This window comes from Schistocerca serialis, chromosome 2, assembly GCF_023864345.2.
Source record: "Schistocerca serialis cubense isolate TAMUIC-IGC-003099 chromosome 2, iqSchSeri2.2, whole genome shotgun sequence".
In the NCBI taxonomy this organism is placed as follows: Eukaryota; Metazoa; Arthropoda; class Insecta; order Orthoptera; family Acrididae; genus Schistocerca; species Schistocerca serialis.
The window spans coordinates 782,984,266-783,011,996 of NC_064639.1; positions in this window are offsets into that span (position 1 = coordinate 782,984,266).

A 27,731-nucleotide genomic window follows, 5' to 3' on the forward strand; every position below is an offset into this window, starting at 1 on the left:
TCATTCCTCGCGAAGAGAAGTCTGCTAGTATCAAATATAGGCCTTGATTTAAGGAAGAAATTTATCAGAATTTACTTTCGTTATACAGCATTGTGTGGTAGTGAAATATGGACTGTGGTAAAACCGGAACAGCAGATAATCGAAGCATTCGAGGTGTAATAATACAGAAGAATGGTGAAAATTCGGCGGGCTTTTAAGGTAACGAGTGAAGAGGCTCTCCGCGGAGTCACGAACCAGCGGCTGCTGCCTGAGTGTCCTACCCGGGCACAGGGGCGCCTCCTCGCTGCCGCGCCGCCATCTTGCCACTATCGTCTAATCGTCGTTTCGACCCATGAAGAATGCCTGCGTGGGCTCACCAGTACCAGGAACCGACGGTCACCTCCCGTCGTCTGTAGTTTTTGCTTCAGATGCGCTGAACCATGTCTGTTCGTGTCTTCCAACAACTTGTTCTAGCAACGGGCTGCGTTCATCGTCCGCCCCTCCTTCCCTGCAGCACACCTGTTACATTGTGTACAAGTTAACGTTTCTCATCCTCACACTCTGTCTTCACAAATCACAAAATCGTTGTAACCTATCCCTCAAATACCAGAGAGGCGCAATTTAAATTAGTCAGCTATAGAAAATACTTGAGTGGACAAGTTCGTAGTAATTTACAATCGAATGGTTGCTTACGTCCCTCTTTCCATTTGCAAATTACAATTCATATCCAAGATGGTGGCTTCCAAAACTACCGGTATGTTCGTAACATAGCCTCACATGTTTTTCCCCTCTCATATACGAGGTGTGGCTAGAAAAAAACCGGACTGGTACTGGTGAAACAATAAAACGAATGCAATAAGGCTGAAAGTCGCGTGGCCTGTCACGTGACTCTCGCTCCGCCTACTGCTCGAGTTTCATCTGCCTCCTGCACTCAGTCTGCCCGTGGCGTCTGTTTTAAGTAGTTGACGTTTTGTCTGTGCGTCGGAAAATGTTGAGTGTACAGAAAGAACAGCGTGTTAACATCAAATTTTGCTTCAAACTAGGAAAATGTGCAAGTGAAACGTTTGTAATGTTACAACAAGTGTACGGCGATGATTGTTTATTGCGGACACAAGTGTTTGAGTGGTTTAAACGATTTAAAGATGGCCGCGAAGACACCAGTGATGACACTCGCACTGGCAGACCATTGTCAGCAAAAACTGATGCAAACATTGAAAAAATCGGTAAACTTGTTCGACAAGATCGCCGTTTAACAATCAGAGCAGTGTCTGAGTTAACAGGAGTTGACTTGTTGTCTTGTCGAACAAGTTTACCGATTTTTTCAATGTTTGCATCAGTTTTTGCTGACAATGGTCTGCCAGTGCGAGTGTCATCACTGGTGTCTTCGCGGCCATCTTTAAATCGTTTAAACCACTCAAACACTTGTGTCCGCGATAAACAATCATCGCCGTACACTTGTTGTAACATTACAAACGTTTCACTTGCACATTTTCCTAGTTTGAAGCAAAATTTGATGTTAACACGCTGTTCTTTCTGTACACTCAACATTTTCCGACGCACAGACAAAACGTCAACTACTTAAAACAGACGCCACGGGCAGACTGAGTGCAGGAGGCAGATGAAACTCGAGCAGTAGGCGGAGCGAGAGTCACGTGACAGGCCACGCGACTTTCAGCCTTATTGCATTCGTTTTATTGTTTCACCAGTACTAGTCCGGTTTTTTTCTAGCCACACCTCGTATACTTTATTTGAGTCATAAGTCTGCTGACTGTTTTGATGCAAACCAGGAAATCCTGTCCTGTGCCAACCTTTCCAACTGAGAACTGAAACTGCAACCAACGTCCTTAGTTATTACGTGAATGCATTCCGAAAAATGGTTCAAATGGCTCTGAGCACTATGGTACTTAACATATGTGGTCATCAGTCCCCTAGAACTTAGAACTACTTAAACCTAACTAACCTAAGGACATCACACACATCCATGCCCGAGGCAGGATTCGTACCTGCGACCGTAGCAGTCACGCGGTTCCGGACTGAGCGCCTAGAACCGCTAGACCACCGCGGCCGGCGAATGCATTCCAATCAGTTACTTACTCTATGGTTCTTATCACAGCTCCCTGTAGCACCATGGAAGCTATTTCCTGTTGTCTTAACAGACGCCCCGACATCGTGTCCCCTCACCTTGTCAGTGTTTCCCGACGGAGACAGTGTCGTAGATGCGGCAACGGCTGCCAGGTTGTGCGTGGTCGAACGATCCAGTTGTGATGATACCCTTTACAGAAGACACATATATCGAGGCTGCGACGAAATGTCTGGATCGGGGTTAATGGGTGGGCGTGGGGTAGTAAGTATGTCAGTCAGTCCTGCAGCATGTGGGCAACTGACATTCCTCTGGTTGACTCGCGGAGCCGCCGACTGCGTAAGCGGTGACTCTGCTGACGCGGCTGAGCTGGCGGGGCTCTGGCTGCAAACTGCGGCCGTGTTTCTTTGCTTGGCTGCTTTCCTGGCTGCTGGATTCCGAGTCGGTGCAACACGGTGTTTGAATATAACGGAAACTCTTTATGGAGATTTACCGTATGTGGCCCCTATGGAAACCATGTGGGAACAATCCAGACTTATACTGACCAAAGTTGTACTGCGAAATGGCACAGAACTCGACTTTTAGAGCTAAGATTCATGCTTGTAAATAAACAGTGATTTACGTGCTTTAGTCGTTCTGAATTGTGAAAAATAGCCAATTCTCTTAGTATAGATGATATGAACTAACATAACTAACGATCAAACTGCATTTAAATCGGGTACTAGACACGCGGACACAATTTATAACCATCCCGTGTATACTACAAGATCTATGGAACATATAACTAACAAATAACTACACTGCTCTACATTAAAATTGCTACACCACGAAGATGACGTGCTACAGATGCGAAAATTAACCGACAGGAAGAAGATGCTATGATATGCAAATTATTATTTTTTCAGAGCATTCACACAAGGTTGGCGCACGTGGCGACACCTACAACGTGCTGACACGTGCAAAATTTCCAACCGATTTCTCATACACAAACAGCAGTTGACCGGCGGTGCCTGGTGAAACGTTGTTGTGATGCCTCGTGTAAAGAGGAGAAATGCGTACCAGCACGTCTCCGACTTCGATGAAGATCGGATTGCAGCCTATCGGGATTGCGGTTTATCTATCTCGACATTGCTGCTCGCGTTTGTCGAGATGCAATGACTCTTAGCAGAATATGGAATCGGTGGGTTCAGGAGGGTAATACGGAACATCGCGCTGGATCCCAACGTATCGCTAGCAGTCGAGATGACAGGCATCTTATCCGCATGGCTGTAATGGATCGTGCAGCCACGTCTCGATCCCTGAGTCAACAGATGGGGACGTTTGCAAGACAACAACCATCTGCACAAACAGTTCGGCGACGTTTGCAGCAGCATGGACTATCAGCTCGGAGACCATGGCTGCGCTTACCCTTGACGCTGAACCGCAGACAGGAGCTCCTGCGATGGTGTACTCAACGACGAACCTGCGTGCACGAATGGCAAAACGTCAGTTTTACGAATGAATCGAGGTTCTGTTTACAGCATCATGATGGTCGCATCCGTGTTTGGTGACATCGCGTTGAACGCACATTGGAAGCGTGTATTCGTCATCGCCATACTGGCGTATCACCCGGCGTTATGGTATGGGGTGTCATTGATTACACGTCTCGGTCACCGATTGTTCGCATTGAAGGCACTTTGAACAGTGGACGTTACATTTCAGATGTGGCTCTACCCTTCAATCGATCCTGGTCCTGTAAGGGCCATTCTGGATACAGAAAATGTTCGACTGCTGCCCGGGCCAGCACATTCTCCAGATCTGTCACCAATTGAAAACGTCTGGTTAATGGTGGCCGAGCATCTGGCTCGTCACAATACGCCAGTCATTACTCTTGATGAACTGTGGTATCGTGTTGAAGCTGCATGGGCACCTGTACCTGTACACGCCATCCAAGCTCTGTTTGACTCAATGCCCAGGCGTATCAAGGCCGTTATTACGCCAGAGGTGATTGTTCTGGGCAGTGATTTCTCAGGATCTATGCACCCAAATTGCGTGAAAATGTAATCACATGTCAGTTATAATATAATATATTTGTCCAATGAATACCCGTTTATCGTCTGGATTTCTTCTTGGTGTAGCAATTTTAATGACCAGTAGTGTAACTAACTTGAAAGTGAGCTCAAAACTCGAAATAAATAAATTACTCCTGCGTTCATTAAATTTCCAACCACTAACATCCTCAAAATACTGTATGATAGGTGTATGGGGTTGAAGCTATCAAACATATCACGTCTATAGCCGTATCGGAGCTACCTCTATGTAAAATGAAAGCTGAACAATTTAAAGCAGTAATTATCTGCACTATTTACAACACAGCGTCCTGCAGACAAGTTCGCGAGTTGGATCTGCTGAGATTGTCGAGCTTAGAAGACGTGACACTTTGGAGAAAACTCGCTTGACGCTTCCTTAATAGGTTGCATTGTTATACGATTCCGACACTGAATCCGAAATATCTGTGAGATGGAAGCTTTCGGATCATTCAAGAGAGGTTTCAGCAGGTTCTTGACAACAAAAAGAACCCCAAAATGTGTTACAACCCACTCGTCGAAAAAGTTCGAAGTGCAATAAAAGCCATGCTCAACTTTTTTATTTTTTCGCTGACATTGTTGATGACGATTGTGATGATTACGATGAGTGGTTTTAGTAATACATCAAAGTGATAGACAGATGACCGATAAAATACTAATCTGAGTCATCTCTTCAGCGGAAATTACAACAGGCATTCAGGGGAAAAAGTTATATTACACGATAGTTTATATTCCAATAAAACCTTGCTGCATAGTGAAAGAGAAGAACTATTTTTCGTTCCACTTCCAAGTGTTTCGGTATGTTTTTAATTATTAACGAAGTCACACTGCGACAAAACTGTACACTATAGAAAAACTGAGATCAGATATGGATTCACTGTACAAAATCTATAAGATTAAGGTCACACTTGATAATTATAATCGAAGGAATAACGATTTAGCTGCTAGAGGGCATTGAAATAAATCAGTGGGAGAAGTTGAAAATCCGTGACGCTCTGTGTCTAGAACCCAGACATTCCGTTTCTCGCGAACCGTCTCCTTGACCGCCTCGGTCACGCATATGTCACGTACACTTTGTGATCAAAAGTATCCGGACACCCCTAAAAACATACGTTTTTCATAAAAGGTGCACTGTGCTGCCACCTACTGCCAGGTATTCCATATCAACGACCGCAGTAGTCCTTATACATCATGAGAGAGAAGAATGGAGCGCTCTGCGAAACTCACGGACTTCAAACGTGGTGGGGTGATTGGGTGTCACTTCTGTTATACGTCTGTACGCGAGACTTCCACACTCCAAACATCCCTAGGTTTCCGATCTGATAATGAAGTGGAAACGTGAAGGGACATGTACAGCACAAAAGCGTACAGGCCGACCTCGTCTGTTGACTGAGAGAGACCGCCGACAGTTGAAGAGGGTCGTAATGTGTAATAGGCAGATATCTATACAGACCATCACACAGGAATTCCAAACTGCATCAAGATGCACTGCAAGTACTGTGAGAGTTAGGCGGGAGGTGTAGAAACATCGATTTCATGGTCGAGCGGCTGCTCATAAGCCACACATCACGCCGGTAATTGCCAAACGACGCCTCGCTTGATGTAAGGAGCGTAAACGTTGGACTATTGAATATTGGAAAAACGTTGTGTGGAATCGCGATACACAATGTGGCGATCCGATGGCAGGGTGTGGATATGGCGAATGCCCAGTGTACGTCACCTACCAGCATAGATAATGCCAACAGTAAAATTCGGAGGGGGTGGTGTTATTATGTGGTGGTGTTTTTCATGGAGGTGGCTTGCACCCCTTATATTGCGTGGCAATATCAAAGCACAGGCCTACATTCATGTTTTAAGCACCTTCTTGCTTCCCACTGCTTAAGAACAATTCTGGGATGGCGATTGCATCTTCCAACACGATCGAGCACCTTTTCAAAATGCACGGCCTGTGGAGGAGTGGTTACACGACAATAACATCCTTGTAATGGACTGGCCTGCACAGAGTGCTGACCCGAAGCCTATAAAACACCTTTTGGATGTTTTGGAACGCCAACTTCGCGCCAGGCCTCACCGACCGACATCGATACCTCTCCTCAGTGTAGCACTCCGTAAAGAATGAGCTTCCATTCCACAAGAAACCTTCCAGTACCTGATTGAACGTATACCTGCGAGAGTGGAAGTTACCATCAAGATTAAAGATGGGCAAACACCATGCTGAATTCCAGCATTACCGATGGGGGGCGCCACGAGCTTGTAACTCATTTTGATCACATAGTGTACATTGCACACCTCTCTTGTTCCCCCCACACCCTTCATTCTGTCAATCCCTACCTCCTTCGTCTGTTGTTCTCTTCCTCTGCGTTTCCTGCCAAGCTCCTGCTTCTCCTCCCTCTGTTGATCTCCTGCACCCCACCCCACCTTCTGTCCGTCTCCTCCTCGCCCTCTCACTTTCCATCTCCTCCTCACCTCTCTTTATCAATCTCCTCCTCCTCACTTTGTCAATTTCCACTTCCCCATTCTCTGGCCACCTCCTCCTCCCTCTCCTCCTCTTCCTCCTTCTCCTCCCCCCCTTCTGTCCGACCTTCTCCAAACCCTCTCTCCCCGTCCATATCCCCATCACCTCTCTGTATCAATCTCCTCCTCCTCCTCTGTCAATTTCCACTTCCCCATTCTCTGGCCACCTCCTCCTCCTTCGCCTCCTCTTCATCCTTCTCCTCCTCCCCTTCTGTCCGAACTTCTCCAAACCCTCTCTCCCCATCCATCTCCCCATCACCTCTCTGTATCAATCTCCTCCTCCTCCTCTGTCACTTTCCACTTCCCCATTCTCTGGCCACCTCCTCCTCCTTTGCCTCCTCTTCATCCGTCTCCTCCTCCCGTTCTGTCTGACCTTCTCCAATCCCTCTCCCCCCATCCATCTCCCCCTCACCTCTCTGTATCAATCTCCTCCCCCTCACTTTGTCAATTTCCACTTCCCCATTCTCTGGCCACCTCCTCCTCCCTCTCCTCCTCTTCCTCCTTCTCCTCCCCCCTTCTGTCCGACCTTCTCCAAACCCTCTCTCCCCATCCATATCCCCATCACCTCTCTGTATCAATCTACTCCTCCTCTGTCAATTTCCGCTTCCCCATTCTCTGGCCACCTCCTCCTCCTTCTCCTCCTCTTCCTCCTTCTCCTCCTCCCCTTCTGTCCAACCTTCTCCAATCTCTCTCTCCCCATCCATCTCCCACTCACCTCTCTGTATCAATCTCCTCCTCCTCACTTTGTCAATTTACGCTTCCCCATTATCTTGCCACCTTCTCCTCTTCCTCCTTCTCCTCCTCCCCTTCTGTCCGACCTTCTCCAATCCCTCTCCCTGTCCATCACTTCTCTGTATCAATCTCCTCCTCCTCACTTTGTCAATTTCCGCTTCCGCATTCTCTGGCTACCTCCTCCTCCTTCTCCTTCTCTTCCTCCTTCTCCTCCTCCCCTTCTGTCCGACCTTCTCAAATCCCTCTCTCCCCGTCCATCTCCCACTCACCTCTCTGTATCAATCTCCTCCTCCTCACTTTGTCAATTTACGCTTCCCCATTATCTGGCCACCTCCTCCTCCTTCTCCTCCTCTTCCTCCTTCTCCACCTCCCCTTCTGTCCGACCTTCTCCAATCCCTCTCCCTGTCCATCTCACCCTCACCTCTCTGTATCAATCTACTCCTCCTCTGTCAATTTCCGCTTCCCCATTCTCTGGCCACCTCCTCCTCCTCCCCTTCTGTCTGACCTTCTACTTCCCCTCTCTCTGTCCACTTCCTCATTCTCCCTTTTTGTCGACCTCCGCCTCCACCATGTGATTCTGTGCATCTCCTCCTGCTTTCCCTCTCTGTGCATGTCCTCCTCCACACTATCCCTTCCATTTTCTTCTCCATCCTCCCTCTGTCCATCTTCTCTCTACTTTTCTTCTATTTTAGCTATATTGCTTTAGCGTTTTTATCCTTAGAAAACTATATTGCATTCTTTAACATAACTTGGCTGAAGAAGACCAGTGGGGCTGCTTGCAGTTCTTGCCTTACGTGGCAGGGAAAGCGCGGGAATGATACGTCCATAAAGAACTAACATACAACCCAGAATATAAAGACGTATGTGGTTCGTCGGTGAACTAGAGACCAGTAAAATATTCGAGAGTGTATTATGTCAGAAGACAGTTGCCTAGCGAAAATGTCATCTCAAGAAATCCAATCGTAGTCGCATCAGCAAGAACGCGACAGCAAGAGCAGGGCATTACAGGAGAGCTCAGGACGCACAAGAAGCACAGCCTCGCGGCAGCGGTGAGCAAATCGCCGGTCGGCATCGCGGGCAGGTCGCTGGCAGCGCAGGTGATGGGGCGGGAGCGTCCGCGGCGAGCGCCAAATTGGAAATTCGTCTCGTCGAATCAGCGACGCGGTCGAGAGCGCGCAGACCCGTCTCTTACGTGACCTAATATGCGTGCAATATTGAAAACCTGCAGGGGCCGTCCATCTGTGCTGGCAGCCGGGGTATTAGCATAATGACGCGGTGGATGGATGCGCCCTCGCAGTAATTTCATTACCGGCCATCTGGCCCTAAGCCCTAAGCGATACCCGGCGCGCGCGTGACTCGAATGCCGCGGACAGCTCGGGCAGGCTCAGCGCGCTGCCTTCCTTCCTTCCTTCCACCTCGACTCGCCCGGCTGTGTCGTCGGCCCTGCTTCTGCCAGCCACAATGGAGCGAATCGTCTACCAAGGAAACTGTGATGAAATCAAATGTAGCTAGCGTTACATTTCTGCCTTCACCAGCTTCGATCCTGAATGATTAATACATGGTTTAAAAGCCCGCCCGTCTTGAGAGTGAGCGTGTGCTCTGACTTTTGTTCTCGAACATATTCGCAATCGTTGCAGTAGCGGCGTGTTGGGGACTTGCTGGCGGCAACGTGCGCTTACCGCGTGATCGCGACAGCACGGGAGAGGCACCGGCTGTGAAGTATGGGTTGCATAACACTAACAGTGTCTCTGCTTTTCAGTCCGCGCGAGGGGAATCGTATCTTCTCACAGGAAAAGATGGGTTTGTAAAATGTTTAGTGACATTAAATACAGGGTTATTACAAATGATTGAAGCGATTTCACAGCTCTACAATAACTTTATTATTTGAGATATTTTCACAATGCTTTGCACACACATACAAAAACTCAAAAAGTTTTTTTAGGCATTCACAAATGTTCGATATGTGCCCCTTTAGTGATTCGGCAGACATCAAGCCGATAATCAAGTTCCTCGCACACTCGGCGCAGCTTGTCCCCATCAATGAGTTCATAAGAATCGTTGATGCGAGCTCTCAGTTCTGGCACGTTTCTTGGTAGAGGAGGTTTAAACACTGAATCTTTCACATAACCCCACAGAAAGAAATCGCATGGGGTTAAGTCGGGAGAGCGTGGAGGCCATGACATGAATTGCTGATCATGATCTCCACCACGACCGATCCACGGGTTCCCAATCTCCTGTTTAAGAAATGCCGAACATCATGATGGAAGTGCGGTGGAGCACCATCCTGTTGAAAGATGAAGTCGGCGCTGTCGGTCTCCAGTTGTGGCATGAGCCAATTTTCCAGCATGTCCAGATACACGTGTCCTGTAACGTTTTTTTCGCAGAAGAAAAAGGGGCCGTAAACTTTAAACCGTGAGATTGCACAAAACACGTTAATTTTTGGTGAATTGCGAATTTTCTGCACGAATGCGTGAGGATTCTCTACCGCCCAGATTCGCACATTGTGTCTGTTCACTTCACCATTAAGAAAAAATGTTGCTTCATCACTGAAAACAAGTTTCGCACTGAACGCATCCTCTTCCATGAGCTGTTGCAACCGCGCCGAAAATTCAAAGCGTTTGACTTTGTCATCGGGTGTCAGGGCTTGTAGCAATTGTAAACGGTAAGGCTTCTGCTTTAGCATTTTCCGTAAGATTTTCCAAACCGTCGGCTGTGGTACGTTTAGCTCCCTGCTTGTTTTATTCGTCGAGTTCCGCGGGCTACGCGTGAAACTTGCCCGCACGCGTTCAACCGTTTCTTCGCTCACTGCAGGCCGACCCGTTGATTTCCCCTTACAGAGGCATCCAGAAGCTTTAAACTGCGCATACCATCGCCGAATGGAGTTAGCAGTTGGTGGATCTTTGTTGAACTTCGTCCTGAAGTGTCGTTGCACTGTTATGACTGACTGATGTGAGTGCATTTCAAGCACGACATACGCTTTCTCGGTTCCTGTCGCCATTTTGTCTCACTACGCTCTCGAGTGCTCTGGCGGCAGAAACCTGAAGTGCGGCTTCAGCCGAACAAAACTTTATGAGTTTTTCTCCGTATCTGTAGTGTGTCGTGACCATATGTCAATGAATGGAGCTACAGCGAATTTATGAAATCGCTTCAATCATTTGTAATAGTCCTGTACTTTTACGGTGATCAGTTTAGAAAGATAAAGAATATGGAAACAGAAAATGTGAAGAATCTGAGCGTGACCTCGAAGTTTCAAACATTTCAAGGAAGTTTCCTGTGAAGTAAAGACTAAAGAAAAATGAATTTGCCACAGCAACTGCACTGCCATTAACAATGTCCTTGACCTCTTTCGTGGATGGCGATTTAGTAAACTAACGCATGGTACCTGCAGCTGTACAATTATTTCCTATGCACGTTAGTTAGTTGGCTTCTGTTCCGTGGATCATTTTCTGCAATAAATTGTGGTGTTGTGGAACGACTCAGTTTACATTCACATTGGAAATTAATTTCTAAATATGGCTACATGCTGTATGTGAGATAGTAATTCCTACCCACAACTCATTACACATTACAGTAACAGGAACAGTTCAAATGGCTCTGAGCACTATGGTACTTAACTTCTGAGGTCATCAGTCCCCTAGAACGCAGAACTACTTAAAACTATCTAACATAAGGACATCACACACATCCATGCCCGAGGCAGGATTTGAACCTGCGACCGACAGGAATAGTTTCGGATGGTTCTTCTATCAAACATATCGATAATGAATAGTACACAAGATACGGCAGACGATGTTGCGAGCCACATTGCAAAGCTTTGTAAAGGGTTTATTGACCTTTCTTTAGTGTTCTATCAAACAGTGGATATTACGGCCACAGAGGAGCTTTCAGTTTTGTCGATTATCTAAACAATTAATCTGAGATCAGAGACAGGCTGCTGGATTGATGGAGGTAGTCCTCCATGAAGATTCCAAATAACCATTTTTTTTCTTAAAAAGCTCTCTGGGATGTCTGCTTCATTGTAGTTTTCATCCCAAGTTTTCCAGAAGCTCCGTTATCGAGCTACAACGCGGTTTGAGAAAAAGTGTCTGCCAAAACAACTGACTGCGGGGATACGAGTGTCAATATCGCAGCCAATGTGTAAGCATGTAATTTTAACCATAATGGAAATTATGAAAGCGTTCGAACTTGAGATCGACTAAGTGTCAAAGCGTTCGAACTTGAGGTCGGGCCTGCCTGTTACGACTTCAGCACAGAAGTGGACGAAAAGCGAACATATCGAGCGAGCAGAGTAGCGGATGACAGATACTGCTTAACAGGCCAGAAAACCACCACGGCTACAAAGAAGATGTAGGACGACCCCTTTTGATTCTGGAAGGTATACCGTGTGGTCCATGGATCGCTGACTGGAGATAGGTTCACCGTTACTACAAAAAACTTAAATCGTTAAGACGTTTTCATCGGAAACATACTTTTCAAATTGGCGAGAGACATAACCTGAGAACGGTCATGGGATATTAATCTAAATTTGGTGCTGGCAGTCGAAACTGAATTCTCTATCAGCATACGTAACCGTTCTGCGATATCTTTAAACGTCTGTTTTCGGTGCACGCTTCTGTCTCGATTTTTTAGGTGAAGGAAATAACACTTTGTCCTAAATTTTACGATTTTGTTCAAACTTCGTATTTTTCAATTATCCTGTGTGTGCAGGTAGAAAATATATTGAGAATGTCTTATAGAAAATTAGATACATGTGGCGTCTGCTCTTTCATATTTTCCTTTTTTCGCGAACAGTCACCTTGACCGCCTCGGGCATCCAGACGCGGTCCCTCACCAACCCAAATATCCAGCTTACCCACACACTACTGACGAAGTGCCCTGCCCATTATCCACATTAATCGTAGTAATCGCTAACTCCCGTAGGAGTTTGGACTTGTTTGGGCATCTACACTGGGATCATTGGTCGTCTCCCCTAGTTATACACACGTGGTGTCTGTCCTTTCGAACATGTCTTAACCCAAAGCTCCTACTGGAATTAGCGACCACTCCGAGTGACGAGGACAATGGGCAGAGACCACGTCAGTAGTGTGCGGATAACTTGGAAGTCTGGGTCGGTCGGGGACTTTGTCCAGATGACTGAGGCGGTCAAGGAGACGGTTCGCGAGAAACGGAATGTCTGGGTTCGAGACACAGAGCGTCACACATTTTCAACTTCTCCCACTTACCTATTTCAATGCCCTCTAGGTAGCCGACTGTCGGCAGATGACGGTTGACCGCTATAGTAATCAGAAATCTGCTAATACCAGTGTTACTGGCTACTGTTTTGACCAGAACCTAGGTGGAATATTCCTACACGTCGGTCAGGGGCCTCAAGATGGCATAGTAAATCGCCGAAACTGGTAGCCAAATAAAATAAGTTTGGAAACTAGGAGGCTGAAAGGTGTTTCATTTGAAATCCCAGACATCCTTTTTGTCTTTCGTCATTAGTTTCCGTTAAAATGCTCTATGGGTAGGACGGATAATGGAATGTATTTTTATAGTACTATAAATTAAAAATTTTCTTTCACAATGACAATTTTCAGAACTGTTCTTTCTTCCTCATTTTTAAATCACAGACGTTTGCTGTCAAGATCTTTCCGTACCAAGCAGTTGATTACTTAACACCGTCTTCGACGAGCTTAGGAAGATATGTGCAGTGGAGTACTTTGGCGACTTGTAGGGCTGAGTAACGAGAAACGAGCCCAACAGCACGTTTCGCTTCGTGCATGCAGTTTAGACAGCACAGAAGCAGTCTTTCTGTCGGCACTTTCCTGGTGTAGTGGTGCTGCCATAAATGATCAGTGTGTTAAGCTACTCTGAAGTCACTTTCTGTGGACCATTCTCAAATTATGCGTTACAAACGTATGTCGAGGTTCTGGCTCGAACGTTACAGCTTGTATAACATTGCCTGCAGCGTTTCCATATCTTTAATGTGATGTTATCTACGTTTTAAGTTTATGTTCGTCTTTCGATACGATGGTCAATATCCGAGGCACATGGTAGAGAATTAGGTTTCCATCTGTCTGTCGGACTTTGAAGCCATCACGCTCGCGTCTAGTGAAATGTTTCTTACGTTTTGTAATGTATATGAACTCCTTGTTATTCGTTTCTTTCCTCAGCGAACCAAACATCAGATTGCTGACACTTAAAATTACAAAAAGAGAGAGTGTCTCCGTTGTAGTTTTATAAATTCTTACGTTTCTGTGTGAATTATTTAGTTTCTCTCTAAATATTGTATATTACATTCCAGAATCGGTACTGTGTTAAGAATCTTGGTCATTCCATTAGTCCACAGCATATGTGCGCATTATCACGTAAACAGATATATAGTATGCGCTAATCTGCACCTATCGATCGCTGTACGTCGTAATTATAATCCAGAAGCTGTCTTCCTGACTCAGTAATGGTAGTATGTACAGTGTTACGAGTGAAGAATACAGAGGCTCTATTTCATGGTAATCTTAGCACTCTGTTTACAGTAGTTTTATGGTAATGTAGAGTGATAATAGAGCATTACTCATGCATGTTGTTCCCGCTTCCTAAAGTCATTCATGTCTCCTTTATATACACTGCTGGCAACTGCTAATGAACAGAGCTATTGTTGGACATGAATAATCATAGGTAATAGAGGTGGATGGTATATTTGTTACGAAAAATGGTACAGATTACACCGATAAGGAAAGCAGGATAACAGAAATAAATAACTTTCCAGTTCGACACTGGTCAGAGACCCAAGATGAAGGTCGATATCGGTCTCTCAGCAAGGAACACGTCCTCCTCTGGCACTAATGCACATTTTGCACCGATTATTCATGAGAGCTATCAAACTTTTTTTAAGAGTCCTTGGTTGACATTGTCCTATTTCTCTCTCAAAGTGGATAGCAGTTATTGCACGGTAAGGGAGGGGGTGTTGGTTGAGAAACACGTCTTCCAAGAGCATCCCAGGGATGAACTGTGGGGGTTAGGTCCGAGCAGTATGCAGTCCATCCCATACCTTCAATATCTTCATTTTCCAGTGTGTCCAACACCTCAGTGGTCCTGTGCGAGATGACATTGACGTCCATAAACAGGAAGTCGGGATATACTGCACCCGTAAACAGACGGACATGATCCAGAATACATTAAATGTATTCGCAGGTGCGAATATGGATAACTATCAGCTGTATAATGGAATGACGACAGTGAAAATTTGTACCAGACCGGGACTCGAACCCCGATTCCTCGATTATCGTGAGCGAAAGACTTACCATTAGGCTATCCGAGCACGGCTCAAGGCCGGCCCCAAACCTCCATATATGATCAACCATGCGTCTACAACATGCACTCCATCATCTATTATGTATATTGTCGTACAGGGGAGATATTGTAATCAAAAGTCGCTTGCCCGTGTTGGCGAATAAATACGATATTGTAGTGCCTGTATCGGTGACAAGTACGATGCAGTGTTTCTCTGGACATCCATGCTTCGTAATTCAGAACACAGGCACCGTAATGTCGTATTGAACCAGAATAATTCACCTGCAATATCGCTGTGCTGTAACGGTCAACCTTTGTCCGTAATGCCTCTTCACACCATAGCTCCTGGGCAATACCGATGACGTTCATGAACATTATGTGTTGTGTAACGCATTCCCATCTCTGTCCACACTTACTGATGGCCAGAATCATTTGCCTCAGTGAAGCGAGATTCGTCGGAGAACATCTGTCGGGATCATTGTAGCTGACCCCAGTCAACGTGCTCCATAAACGAACGAACTCTTTCTCGACGATGGCGTTGTTGAAGTAGGATGCATTTAACAGGTTTCCAAAAGTAAAAACCAGCCTGATTTAATCGCCGCGAAATGGTACTCGCAGAGACACGTGTAACGGTAGCGGTGAAGGGTTTGCATCGATCTGCCTTGGAGTGAGATGTCAGTTCCTCTTCGCCACTAGGGTTACGTATCGATCCTCGTGCGGTGCGATGGTCCGCCTAAGACCACCAGCATGCTCTCGCACAACATTTCCACCTTCAGCGGCGTCGTGGACGCACCCATTACCGTAGCTACAGCGGTTACACTTAGACCGGCTTTGAGCTGTCTGGATTCTCGTCCTCGACGGTAAACTCTCAAATGATGGCTTGCGGACATGTTGCAGTATCACACGGAATGTCGCATTGACGTATTCCACAAAACATTTCTCAAAAACCGTATAGCATGCAATGTCAAATGCATACAGAGCGTTCGTGAACAGGCTTACTGCAGTTAACGCATCCCGCCCGCTACTTTTTCTTTTACTATAATTACTGGGATATACCATAGCAATTGTCGGTTGTGCCATAGCAACTGACAGTTGTTCCTTAGCAAGCGTCAGTTACTCCTTACGAAAAGTCAAGCAGTGTATCCCTATACATTCTACAGCAATGAGTCTTGACGATTCAGATATTTGCCTTGAAGTAACTGCAAAATGGTTTTTAATGTGTGAGTTGTATTCATTGTTTAATTTGTGTATTAATGTGCCATAATATTACAAGAACATCTGAAAATAGTTACAGGAAGAAATCGATAGCTACATAAACAGTTAAATTTCAGAAATTCGTCTGGAGAAAATGTAGTTGTCTCAAAAACACAAAACATCTGCTTCGTCAGTCAAAGTGAGCATACCCATTTGTAATATTCCCTGCTGGAAGAAGCTTGCCACTTGAAAAAAAAAGAAAGAAAAAACCCTTCTTAAGCATTAGACAGATTAGTTTCGCAGAAACTTCATTTTCTGCAACATTAGAGTACAGTGACGATTTAAACAAGAGAGAAAGGAGTTAAGGTAGTTTGAGTCTGTTAATAATCACCTTTTTCTGGAATATCGGCCGACAACCCGTACAAGACAAAGGGAGAAAAGGGACTGAAACCTCCGTCTAACCATCCAGATACAGGTTTTGAGGTTTTTGCTAAATCACTGAACGACAAAACAGCAAATAAAGCGTCCAAAATAAATACAGGAAAACCTTAAAAGTCTTAACTTACGTAACAATTTAAATAATATAAATTTTAAATGCAACACCAGTGACGTGAAACTCTCTTGCTACAAGGTAATCAATGAGATAACTGCAACGAGGCAAAAAATAAATGTTACACTGTGAGACATAGATATGTTATGCGGTAGGTAGCCTGGCATATTTGTATGTGGAGAAAACTGGTTATACATCTACATCTGCATCAACATCTACCTGCAAACCACCGTGAAGTGCGTGGCAGAGGGTACGTCCCATTGTTCCAGTTATTTGCGTTTCTTCACGTTCCGCCGGCCGCGGTGGGCGAGCGGTTCTAGGCGCTTCAGTCCGGAACCGCGCTGCTGCCACGGTCGCAGGTGCGAATCCTGCCTCGGACATGGATGTGTGTGATGGCCTTAGGTTAGTTAGGTTTAAGTAGTTCAACTCTAGGGGACTGATGACCTCAGATGTTTAGTCCTATAGTGCTTAGAGCCATTTGAACCATTTTTTTCTCCCTGTCCCATTCGCGTATGGAGCGCGCGAAGAATGTTCGTCTGAATGCCTCTTTGTGTGCTGTAATTATTCTAATCTTGTCCTCACAATCCCTACGTGAGTGATACGCAGGGGTTGTAGTTATACCTAGAGTCATAATTTAAAGCCAATTGTTGAAACTATGTTAAAAGACTTTCTCGTGATTGTTTACGTCTATTTGGAATAGTCTGCCTATTCAGTTTCTTAAGTATTTCTGTTACACTTTCCCACGGATGAAACAAACCTGTGACCATTCCTGCCGCCCTTATCTGTGTACTTCAGCATCCCACGTAGGTCCGGTTTGGTACGGGCCCCACACACTTGAGCAATATTCCAGAACCTGTCGCGCGAGAAATTTGTGAGCAGTCTCCTTTGTAGTCTGATTGCATTTCCAGACTATTCTACCAATAAACCGAAGTCTTCATCCTGCTTTAGCCACGACTCAGCCTAAGTGATCACCATTTCATATCACCACGAAGTGTTACACCCGGGTATCTGTATGAGCTGGCCGATTCCAACTGTGACTCATTCATATTATACTCATAGGATCCTATGGTTTTTTCGTTCTGTGAAGTGCATAATTTTACATTTTTGACATTTAAAACAAGTTACCAGTCTTCATACCACTTTGAAATCTTATCAAAATCTAACGATATTTATGCAACTCCTTTCAGATAGTACTCCATTATAGATAATTGCAACATCTGTAGAAAGCCTGAGGTTACTGTTAATATTGTCTCGAAGGTCATTAATATACAACATGAAGAGAAAGGGTCCCAACACATTTCCCTGGAGCACACCTGGGGCACATACGAAATGACTCTCTATCCAAAATAATATGCTGAGTACTCTCTACCAAAAAGTCCACAATCTAGACACAAATTTCACTTGAAATTCCATACGAACGTGCTTTTGACAATACGCGTAGGTGTGATAACGAGTCAAATGCATTTCGGAAGTCAAGGAATACTGCATCTACCTGCTTGCCTTGATTTAAAGTTTTCAGTAAGTCATGTGAGAAAAGTGCAAGTTTGGTTGTACGTGATCGATGTATCCGGAAGCCATGTTGACTGGCATGGAGGCGGTCATTCTATTCGAGATACCTCTTTATATTTAAACTCAGAATACGTTTTAAGATTCTAAAAAAAAAAATTCATAACTAGGATATTGGACAATAGTTTTTTGGATCACTTCTACTGCCCTTCTTGTAGACGCCTGTGACCTGCGCTTTTTTGACCAAGCACTAGACACCCTTTTTTGTTCGACTAATCTACGACAAATTGTAGTTAGACGAGGGGCTAACTTACCTGAAAATTCATTATAGAAGCAGAAACGGATTCTATCTGGCCCTGGAGCAAGATGGTCCTTTGTAAAGGAACATTTGAAAACGGAATTAAGCATTTCAGCTTTTGCTTTTATACCTTCAATTTCAGTTCCTTTCTCATTCGCTAGGAACTTGACTAAGTTAGCGAGAATGCAAGGAACATATTCATTCAAAATTGAGTAACAGCTGGTGTTAAAACCTGAAGAAATGTTGTATCATACCAGGATAAATAACACAACAATTGGGTAATAGTTAGTATGGAACATTGTAGAAAACTTGAAAGGCTAGGACGTTTTCCCAATTTAAATTTTTATGCAAAAGTGTAATAAAGCAATCGTAACAAATATAAAATCTCATCACCAACTTCTGAAGTAATATTGTCATCAATGTTTCAGCATTAAATATGTTTGGGTAGAAATTTCAATACGAGTTTACGACATCTTCTAAACACTCTAAATTATGTAATTTGATACTACAAAAATTAAAATATATGTAGCCTCTCATAGAAATAGTAAGTATTCCTGAAGCCGGTGGTTGGTCTGAACATTGCATTGCGTAACTAGGCTTGGTGATATTGCAAGTGATAGATACTTGAGTTTTGTCTGTTTTTGAGCTGTTTTAACCGAGCGTTTTATAGAGGAATCAACAGCTAACGTGGAGTACGAAGCTTGTTACCACTTCGCGTTTTAAACGCTGAAAAGTCATTGCAAGAGGTGAAACACGCGATAAGTTATATAACTCATTCTATGACCGCCTGTGGCTTGAATCCAGAACTTTTTCTCATCCATTAATTCACCCTGCCACACGCAGACATGATAACAAGGATTTATTTTTTCTGAGGCACAAGTAAAATATCCTGCAACAGATTCCAAAAGACAAGCTAATTTTGTAGTTTTCCACCATCGTCTCTATTACTTAGCATGTTCTGACACTGGACAGTAATCGAGTAAGTGGAGTGTGGCAGGTGATTTCTGTACTTGATACAACAGTTCATGCAGTAATAAATTGTGTAGTGACGTTTCTGACAATACTTCAGTGCCACAACACAGATAATTCGACTTGAGTAAGTTCTAACACTTAGCACCTATACTTTCATCTGTTCCTCCGCTCTCATTTATGTAGTTGGAATCTATAATTATCTCGAAGTAGTTCTTCTAAAATAACAAGTATGTTGTGTAGAAAAGCCTTTGATGAGAGATTCAGAAATGAAGATCATGGTGTGCCGGAGTTAAATAATACACCGACTAAAATATTCAACTACATCACGATTGCAATTAAAATCGACTATCTGCGCCATTATGGCAGAACAATACACCAAATATTTGATGTTTGGCAGCAATTTCTTAAAAGAAGGTCTGAAAGCAACCGATGCCCAACGTAGTTAAGATACGGTAATACGTCAGTGAGAAAATGTTGTTTGCGCTATTTTTTGTAAACGAAAATTCATTATTTTGCATGGTAAAAATGCCTTATGACGTGGCCTTTGGCACTTTCCACATACTCGCTTTACGTTCTATAAGATAAATAAAGGTGTAACAGGCCCCTACTGCAGAGTAACTATCGGATTCAGCCTGTGGTGGACCACTCGATACCGAAACTGACTATTGTAATTGTTTTCTTTGTATGGATGTGGCGTCTGTTCTTTTCAGACATGTCCGAATGAGCGTGCTGGGGTGGGACACTGCGAACGTGTGTGGACATACAAGTTGAAAATGTGGGTCTCGCGGGAGGCGTACGCGAGATAGTCCCTGCAGTCGCACTCTGCTCTGTACCCTCGGTGGCTCAGATCAGTTGGCCTTTGGCTGTGCTGCGGTAAGGACGCGCTGTTTGTGTTCCTGCCGCGGAGCGAGCGCTCGTGTTGTTTACATAGTACTCGGCAGTTTCGCGCGCGCCGTACTCAGCATATAGATCACTATGGCGCACCAATACAGAAAATCGACGCTCAAATTTACGTTCCGCAACGAATTTGCACGGCCAAAAGCATTCGAAGTCGAACGATTTCTACGAGAAGAAGTTAAAATCCCGGCGACCGACATTCTCGGCATTCACTTGTCCATTGTGAGTAGTATCGTATATGTCAAGATCATCAACGACGCAACATGTGAACGGATCCTTCGGGACACGAAACAGGGCCTCCGTTTCTGCCATGCTGATGGCAATGTGGGGACTGTGCACGTCGATTATTCTGGCATGGGACTTCGCACGATCAGAATTTTCGAACTTCCTTTCGAACTACCGGCGGAGGACGTCGTGACAGCGCTGCGCCCCTACGGCACGGTCCATGATCATATTGCGGAAAAATGGACGCAATTCCAGACATATCCTGTGCTGAACGGCGTGCGCCAGGTTCGAATAGAACTTAAAAGACATGTACCTTCATATCTGAATATCGGTGGCTGCCGTGCCATCGTCATCTACGATGGGCAACCGAAGACCTGCTCTGGTTGTGGGAAGGAGGGACACCTCAGATCAGAATGTATGCAACGTCGCATCACTCAACTGCCGCCGGCTGAAGCGGACCCGCCATCGCAGCCGACGCTGCTTCCTGTGACTTATGCAGCAGCCCTCACGACAGCTACCACTTCACCACGACAGCCGACATCCACTGTTGGGTCGCGGCTCCATGCTCCAATACAGGGCGATGATGACACACCCGTTCCACAAGATACGGATTCAACTCCGATGCCGCCGCTCCCGTCGACTGATAACAACATACATGACGATAGCATGGCCGTAGACTCGCTTATTGTGCCTACGGCTACCTTTGTGCCGGAACGTCGTGAATCTTTGCCATCGTCTGACACAGAAGGACACACCAGGAAGCAACGCTCTCCGAAGCGACGGAAGCGGAGGCGTAGAGCAACTTCCGAACGGGATGCGACACAGCCTCCAGAGGATGACGATTCCACCTTCAATGACGACGCTACTACAGAGATAGCCGCCATTTGCTGCAGTGTGGCACCATCGAACGAAACTGAGGACAAACCACATGTATCTACAGTGGCAAAATCGGATGCCGAGCTGCAGGACAGATGCTGCCCACCACCTTCTGGAATGCAAGCACCCATGCCGTGTCCTGAGGAAGCTAGGGAGGCCAATCTTACTTTCAGTTCCCCGACGTGGGCGGATGACCACGACAACAACGGAACCATGCAAGTTACGCCAACAAAAAAAAAAAAAAAAAAAATGGCTCTGAGCACTATGGGACTCAATTGCTGAGGTCATTAGTCCCCTAGAACTTAGAACTAGTTAAACCTAACTAACCTAAGGACATCACAAACATCCATGCCCGAGGCAGGATTCGAACCTGCGACCGTAGCGGTCTTGCGGTTCCAGACTGCAGCGCCTTTAACCGCACGGCCACTTCGGCCGGCTATTACGCCAACAGGGCCCACGCCATTGGCGCCGGCTCTCTAGCAAGGACTGCCGGTGAGGTTTGGGGGGATGCGGAGGTATCAATACAGTCAGAAGCGTCATAGGTATTCCAGTCTTAATGGATAACTTAACACCTGCGGTTCGGCACCAAGCTTATCGTATCGCCACGCTTAACCTCAACACGATACGAACGGCAGTGAAGCTCCAGTTGCTGCGTGAGATGCTTCGTTCTTCGGATGTTGACATTGCCCTGTTGCAAGAAGTATATATAGCGGCCCTCCCCGTTTTCTACGGTTATGTGACACACGTGTCACCGGCGGACCGGAATGGCAGCGGTACGGCAATACTAGTGCGCGACGGAATTGCCATCGACGAAGTGACTTACCTTCCGTCAGGAAGGGGGCTGGCGATCACAGCACTGGGAACGCGCATCATTAACATTTACGCTCCATCAGGAACTGACCAACGCCGCGAACGATCGCTGTTCTACTCGGAGGATATCGCCCGCCTCTTTATCAGCCGCTTCGAGCAATATATCTTCGGGGGCGATTTTAACTGTGTGCTCCACCCCAAAGACCAAGTCCCACATTTCTCGACTTGTCAAGAACTTCGGCTCCTGGTTCGAGATCTGCTTCTCACCGAGACGTGGGAGACAGTGCACGGTGAACGTCCCGGGCCGACATACCTTACTAGTCACTCCGCCAGTCGCCTAGACCCCATTTATGTATCACGAGCTCTAGCGCCGGGAGTATTGGACGCCGAACGTTGGCCGCTTGCCTTCTCCGATCATAGCGCTTTCATATTCACACTCACTCTACAACAGCAGCGGATATGGCGCAGCCGAGGACCCTGGAAGCTGAATGTGGCACATCTTCAAGCCCCGGAATGCCGTCAGATTATCGCCAACACATGGCTGGATTGCGAACGTCGTCTTCCCCGATACCCATCGACTCTCGCATGGTGGGTGGACTGTGCAAAACCAGCTTTTCGGCGTGTGCTAACACAATTCGGAAAAGATATCGCAGCTTGACATCGTCACACATTGGACTTTTATTACACGATGCTTCGCGAACTCGACAGCCAACCACCATCTCCAAACCGACAAATGGAAAGCCGCCGAATTAAAGGTAAAATATTGTCTCTTACGAGGAAACGTTTGGAGGGGGTCGTAGTGCGATCGCGACGTCAAGACCGAGTGGAAGGAGAAAACCCGTCTATGCATCACATCGTGCTCGACAGCCGCCGACGCCGACAGCAGCTGATCACGGACCTCGTATTGCCAGGTGGTGGGGTCGTAATGACTCAGGCGGCAGTTACAGAAGCCTTCGCAGATCACTATCGCCGGTTTTACGACGAGGTGAATACAGAGGACGAGGGAGCGGACGATCACGACATACTGCAGCACGTGTCGCACACCCTCGACAATGCAGCAGCGGCGACGCTGTTAGGTGGGATTACACGAGACGACATCGAGGACGCGCTTAACAAGGGAGCACTCAACAAATCTCCCGGGCCAGACGGACTGCCGCTCGAGTTTTATCGTACTTTCCGCGATCTCATGATGCCCCGATGGATCATCATGTACCAAGAACTGATGACCCCCCGTTCTCACGTGCCACCTGCATTCGTGGAAGGTCTCCTAATACCGATACACAAGCCTTCCAGAGGTCGGACGGTCGAGGACTACAGGCCCATTACAATGCTCAACTCGGACTATAAAATCTTCGCCCGACTACTCGCCAGCCGCATGAAGACGGTTCTGCTCCTACTCCTCTCAATGGAGCAAACGACACAGGGCGGAGTGACCAACATGCAAACGGCAACCAGTGAATGCAGGGATTTAATAGCCATCGCCACATCCTGTCACCTTCGAGCTGCTCTGATCTCCATTGATTTCGACCACGCCTTCGATAGAGTTCACCACAAGTTCCTTCTGTCCGTTATGGCCCGCATGGGCTTCCCGCCTGACTTTCTCGACATCTTTCAGCGCCTTTTCCGTGGAGCTGCATCCCGTGTATTGGTAAATGGACGGATTGCGGGTCCCTTTCCGATCCGACGGTCAGTTCGCCAAGGATGCCCTCTCTCCATGATCCTTTACGCGATCGCACTCGAACCACTTGTTGGAGGGTTGAAAAACAGGCTCTCGGGCATGTCATTGAGGGATCACACCTTTCACTGCAGGATATATGCTGATGACCTTCTATTACTTGTCCGATCTGGTGACGAGGTACGCTCGGTGATACAATGGATCAATCGCTATGGTTTGGCAGCGGGCAGCCTCATGAATGTGGCCAAGTCGGCAGCGATGCCCATTGGGAGAGGTCTACAGGAGGACGCTTTAGCCCCACTCCCACTAGTTAACAAGATCCGGTTCTTGGGCATAACATTTACAGAGGATGTGCGCCGCACGGCTGCCATGAACTATGCACGATTACTACAGGCAATACGCACAGTTGTTCGCCGGAACTTACTTCGACGGATGGACCTCCTACAGCGTGTGGAATACCTCAACCTTCACGTGGCAACTAAGATGATCCACATGGCCCAGGTCCTACCGATACCGACAGCAATGGCACACAGACTGCAAGCAGCGTTTGGATATTACCTTACCGCCGGACACCTATTCAAAGTCCGCTACGAAACACTCACCCTCCCTCCGCTTGATGGCGGACTGGGACTTATAAATGTACGAGCGAGGGCTACAGCATTATACTTGTGCACAATGATGAAATTGTGGACCCACAAAGACGCTTCCCTTACGGGTCGTCTGTTAGAGGAATTGCTGCCGGCGTCTCTCCTGCCACCTGTCACGGTTGCGCACATTACACCCTCACTCTCGCACCTCTCGGCATTTATTCTTGAGTATAGTTACGTGCACCCAGACCTTCCCAACACTCGCCCTCCCAAGGCGAGAGACTTTTACAGATTGCTGCTAAGGTCCATCCCTCGCAATGTGATTGAGAGGAAGAGCCCTACGACCCTATGGCCTGCAGTGTGGAGAGCGGTCCAGAAGTCGTTCCTCCCCACGCGGGTACGAGCCGCGTGGTACCAGGTGGTGAACGGGAAGGTTGTAACACGACAAAGGCTGCACGCTATTGGGATGGCGGATTCCCCCCTTTGTCCACATTGCCATCTCGTGGATACTGACGACCACCGTTTAACATGTGGATCGGCGTTAGAGGTATGGCTGCTAGTGCAGAAGATCCTCGCCTGCTACCTACGTATCGCGCCTCGCACAATTGAGCCACGACTCCTCCTTTGTCCAGAGAATACTTATTTCCCACCTGCGAAGACTCATGCTCTCACATAGTTTAAAGGCATGTCCATATACTACCTCTTTCGAGATGATGAGAAGATGGTGCTTGATTACTGGCAATTTCTCCAGGACAGTCAGCCGGCCGAAGTGGCCGTGCGGTTAAAGGCGCTGCAGTCTGGAACCGCAAGACCGCTACGGTCGCAGGTTCGAATCCTGCCTCGGGCATGGATGTTTTTGATGTCCTTAGGTTAGTTAGGTTTAACTAGTTCTAAGTTCTAGGGGACCAATGACCTCAGCAGTTGAGTCCCATAGTGCTCAGAGCCTCCAGGACAGGCATAGCACACTTGAGTGTACACCCCGATACCGATAACTATTTGCCAACTATTTACGCAGTGTCTTCGATAACCCCCCTCACAGTTGGGGAGTACCGGGCAGAGGACGACCGCCGTCATGGAGCTCCAAACGCTGCGAATGGTGTACCAATTTGGAACATGGAATCTGTACGCAGATGGGCCATGCACATGGAATAACGTGCGGGATTTGGTTACGTTTTTTCTTTCTTTATTATCTATCACCACACTATTGGTTTCAAATTCTCTTTCATAGTTTAGAAGAAACTCTTGTTCTGTTGTTGCCACGGATGTACATTCTAATTTTGTTTGTCGTAACTGAAAGGTTGGCAGAGGAAAAAAAAATAAAACAAAAAACTACAAAAAATAAAACTAAAATAAAAAAAGTAAAACAAAAAAAATTGGTAGAGCAGTAAAGAAAAACGGTTAAGGTGTTGGACTCCTATGCGGAAGGTTATGAGTTCAAACCTTGTGTAAAAAAAAAGAAAAAAAAAAAGAAAAAAGATGGATAGACCGTCTGCCATGTCAGCAGGAGATCCCGGGTTCGAGTCCCGATAGGGGCATACATTTTCACCTGTCCCCGTTGATACATACCAACGCCCGTCAACAGCTGAAGGTATTAATATAATTCTAATTTCATTGTCGTTGTTTGTCGCCCATTTCTGAATAGCTTCGGAGTACTGGGATTGTTAAATTAGAACTAACTTAAAATCCATAACATGTATCATGAAGAGTAAACAAATTGTTTATTGTGATAATGAAAGTGTCAGTTAATATTTGTTTCTGGAATATTTCACCACATAGTATCCGCAATATAAGAACCGATAGGTACACGACTACGAGGACGTGCTGAAACCTAATGGGTCTGAACTTTTTCTACATCTACATTTATACTCCGCAAGCCACCCAACGGTGTGTGGCGGAGGGCACTTCACGTGCCACTGTCAATACCTCCATTTTCTGTTCCAGTCGCGTATGGTTCGCGGGAAGAACGACTGTCTGAAAGCCTCCGTGCGCGCTCGAATCTGTCTAATTTTACATTGGTGATCTCCTCGGGAGGTATAAGTAGGGGGGAGCAATATATTCGATACCTCATCTAGAAACGCACCCTCTCGATACCTGGCGAGCAAGCTACACCGCGATGCAGAGCGCCTGTCTTGCAGAATCTGCCACTTGAGTTTGCTAAACATCCCCGTAACGCTTTCACGGTTACCAAATGAGCCTGTGACGAAACGCGCCGATCTGGTACGGATCCCACACTGATGAGCAATACTCAAGTATAGGTCGAACGAGTGTTTTGTAAGCCACCTCCTTTGTTTATGGACTACATTTTTCTAAGGACTCTCCCAATGAATCTCAACCTGGTACCCGCCTTACCAACAATTAATTTTATATAATCATTCCACTTCAAATCATTCCGCACGCATACTCCCAGATATTTTACAGAAGTAACTGCTACCAGTGTTTGTTCCGCTATCATATAATCATACAATAAAGGATCCTTCTTTCTATGTATTCGCAATACATTACATTTGTCTATGTTAAGGGTCAGTTGCCACTCCCTGCACCAAGTGCCTATCCGCTGCAGATCTTCCTGCATTTCGCTACAATTTGCTAATGCTACAACTTCTCTGTATTCTACAGCATCATCCGCAAAATGCCGCATGGAACTTCCGACACTACCTACTAGGTCATTTATATATATTGTGAAAAGCAATGGTCCCATAACACTCCCCTGTGGCACGCCAGAGGTTATCTTAACATATGTAGACGTCTCTCCATTGATTTTGTGTGAAAACTCTTAAAGCTTCCTAAATAAAACAAACATTATTAATATGCTACCTCTTCATACTTTATGTCTACATACTTGCAAACCTCTGTCGCTAGAGGGCTCAGTACTGTAACGTGTAACATGACGGCGTGTAACGTAACTATGACGGTGCGTGAGAAACAGCGTGCCGTAATAGATTTTCGAATCTGAAGAGTTCGTCCAAACGTGGACACCCTCTCCTTCTGCGTGACGATGTCAGACAACTCACGAGCGCTGCGGTATCTGCACGACTGATGAATTTCACATTTGGCCAAGTCGGGACTGTCTGGAGGATGACCGATGACAGTGAACGTAGATATGAAAACTAATGATGAAGAGTGTTAACAACGTTTGTTTCATTTAAAAAATCTATAAGGACTTTGACAGAAAGAATTTGGAGGCACACAGTCATATTTAAGATTGGTCTACCTGCGGTATTAGCTATCCGGACATCATGTGGCTGTTCCGTGATTTCACCCTCCTTCCAGCGGTGATTCTGTTCGCCTATGGAAGCAATAAGGTCTTTGTTTATAGTAACTGAAACTATTGTGGAGACTGGCAGTCTGTACAATAAAATATTATCATTTTCACTACTTTTATTGTATAGCAGAAATATTTGTGTATACTTTTTATCTTCTGGTTGTCTCTTAAAAGTAAAGAAGTTACTACCCTAAACACTGTTATTCCTCTTGGTAGTTTTACTGCGTAACCTTTAT